This window comes from Rhincodon typus, chromosome 20 (genome assembly GCF_021869965.1).
Source record: "Rhincodon typus isolate 14 chromosome 20, sRhiTyp1.1, whole genome shotgun sequence".
Taxonomy (NCBI): domain Eukaryota; kingdom Metazoa; phylum Chordata; class Chondrichthyes; order Orectolobiformes; family Rhincodontidae; genus Rhincodon; species Rhincodon typus.
In genome coordinates this window covers 15,375,813-15,380,436 of record NC_063351.1, presented here as the reverse complement: position 1 = coordinate 15,380,436, position 4,624 = coordinate 15,375,813, and positions in this window count along the sequence as shown.

Below are 4,624 nucleotides of genomic sequence, written 5' to 3'. Positions count from 1 at the left end.
TTAGTTGCAAGAAGGATGTTCCCAATGATCGGAGAGACCAGAACCAGGGGTCGTAGTCTAAGGATATGGGGTAAGCCATTTGGACTGAGATGAGGAGAAATTTCTTCAACCAAAGAGTGGTAAGTCCGTGAAATTTTCTACCACAGAATGTTTTGGGGGCCAGAAAATCTAATGTTTTCAACAAGGAGATATAGTTGTTAGGGCTAAAGGGATCAAAGGGTATGTATAATCAGGCATGATCAAATGGCAGAGTAGATTCAATGGGCTGAAGGGCCTAATTCTGCTCCTGATCATATGGTCTTATGCATGAAAGCAGGAACAGAATACTAAGTTGGTTGATCAGCTATGATGAACCAGGTGGACCAGGCTCAAAGGGCTGAATGGCTACTCCTGTCCCTATTTTCTATGTTCCTATGTAAGGATCAATAGCATGGTCTGGATTGCCTTGGACCTGCATTTAGATCCTTGGCAAGTTCACTCTGCGTGCATTGCTAATGAACAATGAAATGATTGCAAATTTCAGCTACAGTTAACTTGCCATCACTTGCTTCATATATTTGTCCTTTCACTGTCCAAGTGTCCGTTAGATGTGAAACTTGCTCTTTCACTCGTCAAAATGACACTGAACTGCCCACCTTGGGCATAGTCTTACCCATTTTTCAGCTACATTTCACATTTAGAGATGGCAAGATGTGTACACCACGAGCACCACCAGGTAGCCCTTAGAGTCTCAGGGACTCAGGCCAAGGGCTTGCATCACCCCGATAGCCAATCATTTCCCCAGGCCTGACTGACCAGACCCCTAACCACAGTCTTTGTGCAGCTCCCTGACTGCTGGTGCTGGCCCTACAGTACTGATTGATGAAAACCACCTCCTGCCCCCGTCCCCAGACTGTACTGGGACAGATCCCTTGGCCATGGGTGATCTGACTGGATGCCTCACTATGACTAAGCCCTTGGACTGAGTGCATGCTGTGCCCATGACCAGCCCCTGGCAGTTTGTGGCTCCTTTTTGTTTCAACTCAGCCCCCAAATAGTTACCAACATGTTGGGTGAATAAATGTATGGTATGTTTGTTGCAAAGATGCCTGGCTGATGCAGTAGGTGTTCAATTGATGTCTCGGTAAGCTGTATATCAAGATGGTGTCCTCCACAAACAGATCCCTTATGACAAACAACCTGACCATGTGTGACAACAAGGTGCAGAGCTGGATGAACACAGCAGGCCAAGCAGCATCATAGGAGCAGGAAGGCTGACGTTTCGGGCCTAGACCCTTCATCAGCAGCCTTTCAATGTTCATTTGCTGGTGCCCCTGCAATGCAGGTCTATACTTCCTAAAGTTCTGCATGTGGATTGGAGAGATGCCATGATGATCGGTGAGTGTTGGATGCCAATGTTTGTGGATGAGTGGTGAGTGCAGCTGGTGCCCACAGAACAGGACGAGAGATACTGTTTGGTAGTGGGCAGCATGAGGGCTCCTTGCAGCCACTGGTGAGCTGAAGTCATCAGCTATCTGCTCTGACTTCCATGTCAGGAATTCTCAACATATAGCTGGTTCGATGCATTTGGTAAACCACGAGGCTGATTACTAATGAGCTGAGTTGAGAGCTATAAGGCATTTAACAAGCAATAATCTCCTTCAATGGTAACTCTCCACTGTCTAGTGAGAAACGTGCCTCCCCGTTTGGAAAATGCATAAAAGATGCAATGAGATATACCCAGTGTCAAGACAGGCCTTGTTGGACTTCTCGTCTGATTAACCCATGTCACTCTATCAGGTTCCACCCTGGGTAACTGCTTTACAGAGCACTTCTGCTCAGTCCTCCAGCATGACCTCAAGCATCCAATTGCCTGTCATGTTAATTTACCACCTTGTTCACACACTCAAATTCCGTCCTTGGTCTGCTACAGCGCTCCAGTAAAACTCAATGCATGCTCAAGGACAAGCACCTCATCTTCCCATTGGGCACTTTGCAACCTGCTGGATTCAACTCTGACTTTAACATTGTCTGTCTCTCATCATTTTGCCATCTGCTGATTTGAATTTGGATATTCAAACTTTTGCTTTCAGGCAGAGCAGATCTGAAATAACTCCACAGAGGCCAGTGTCCTGTCACTAAGTCACCCTTTATTTACGCATGGAGAGCCAACTCTCAGAATGAGCAGAACCTCTAACACTCCTGTTTCTATTTGTCAGCCAGGGCTCCCTTATAGGACCAGGTTAAAAGCCCCAATCAAGGAACTCATATTCTATGAGCTCCACCTGGCTGACCTCGTTACAATCACTACATCCCTCCCCGAGTCCAAGAACATAGGCTGGTTCCTTTTTTTTGTAGCTCCTCTTGGAACATTTTAGCACCGGGTCAAGTTCCTCCAACTCTGCCTTGGATACAGGCGGCATGTAACACACAGGAGCTCACCTCTTGTGCCCAGAATGTCTCAAGAAATTAATTGTCTTCTTCAGGCGGCAAAGGCATCGAGGTGGCTGCATCTGCCATGTCCATCTCAGACTCCAAGGTAACTTCAACACTTTGGAGAGGGAGAACCCACGGGTTTTGGAACAGTTGGAAAGGCAGTCGAGGAGCCAGGCACATCTTTCTACTGCACCATTTGCAAGTCTGTAGCTTTCATATGACCCATGTGCTTGTTCAGGTCAGTTGCACCTACTCAAAACTTTATACATAACTGGACCTGACCTCACATCAAACATGCCTCTTACCCATGTATTGCAAAAGATTCGTGCAGTTTTTCTATTGCCGTTCCTGTGTTTGATGAATGAACTCTATGTCCATCCAGCCACTTTGAATGGGCATCCACAATGACTAAAAACATTTGAGCCTAAAAAAGGCCCCTGCATTGTCAACATGTAACAGAGTCCATGAATGTGGGGGAGCTGTTGGTGGTAATTTTTGTCCTTGTTGGCACTCTGGGCACTGACCACAAATGCATTCATTCCTGGCACCAGACAAATTCTTGCCAACATCTTCATTTTGGAAATCCCTGGCTGATCCTGGTGGAGTTCAGCCAGTATCTGGCGATGACCTTTACTCAGGGCAATCACCGTTGCTCCCCACTATAATATGCCATCCTCCACTGTGATCTGGTCTCTCTAGGTCCAAAAAGGTTTCAATTCTGGATGTGACGGCCCTTTTGGTTTCCCCCATCACCACCAGCTGTTACAGTTTTGCCAGGACCAGAAATTTTTGCGTCCAAAGTCAGATATTGTCAGCTGTGACTGGGAGTGCATCCAAAAAGTTTAGTACTATACCGACTCTTCCAATGGCGGTACCACCGGAAGTGTATCTGTCAGTGGGAAGCAGCTCAGTGCAACCACATTTGCTACTTGGCCTCCCTAAAAGTGTTTTAACTTGTAATTATACACACTTACTATTAGAGCTCACCACTAAATTTGGCCTGTAGCTGTGGGTGGCAATGACTTGTCCTCGTGAAGTAGACCTGGCAGGGGTTTGTGTCGTTATTATTGCAAGTTTATGTCCGTAAAAGTGTTGGTGGAATTTCCTGATTCCAAATATGGCTGCCAAACCTACCTTCCTTATCTGGCCATAGTCATGCTCTGAATTAGCCAAAGCCCTGGATGCATACCCTATTGGACGTTCCTCTCTATTGAGCAATCTATAAGCTAATACCGAATGGAGAGGCATTGCATAGAATCATGGAATCCCTGTGTGGAAGCAGGCCATTCAGCCCATTGAGTCCATACTGACCCTCTGAAGAGCATCCCACCCAGACACAACCCCTAGTTCTGTGACCCTGCATTCCCCATGGCTAATCCATCTAGCCTGCATAGCCCTGGACACTACAGCCAATTTAGCATGGCCAATCCACCTAACTTGCACATCTGTGGACTGTGGGAGGAAACCGACAGATGCACACGCACACGCACACACGCACACGCACAGTCCTAACCCTATCACAGTCACCAGAGGCTGGAATCAAACCCGGGTCCCTGGCACTGTGAGGCAGCACTGCTAACCACTGAGCCACCTTGCTGCCCACATGCTGCATGTCAATACCAGATCTCTCTTGGGATCATAGTGTGACAACACCTTAGAGAATAATAGCTGTTCCTTCACTTCCCTGGAAGTTATGGTGTGGCTATGTGACCATTTCTAAGGCTGACGACTTTTAAAGAGTTGATGTAAAGGTGCCAGGTTACATATGAACTTTCTGTAATACTTCACCAGCCCAAGGAATGACCTAAGCTCCAGGACTGACATGGGAGCCGAGGCACCTTTGATCACCCCCACTTTATCTCCCAACAGGTGTAACTCAATCTTGTTGACTCTGTAGCTTAAGTAGATTACTTGAGGGGGCCTGAAGCACCCATTTTTCCTTTCTTAGGTGTACACCCGCCTGGAATGAGGACTATGTTCAAGTTCTTTAAGTACTCTTTATTGGTCTTCCTTGTTATTAGGGCATCATCTAAATAATTTGTGACCTTGGGTGGACCTTGTAAACTGTTCTCCAGCTGCTGAAAAATTGGACAGGCTGACAAAATACCAAATGGCAGCCTTGTATATTGGCACAAATTTTTTATGTGTATTAAATGTACCATACTTATGGCAATCCTCACCTAACCTTAATTGCAAGAATGCACAGCTC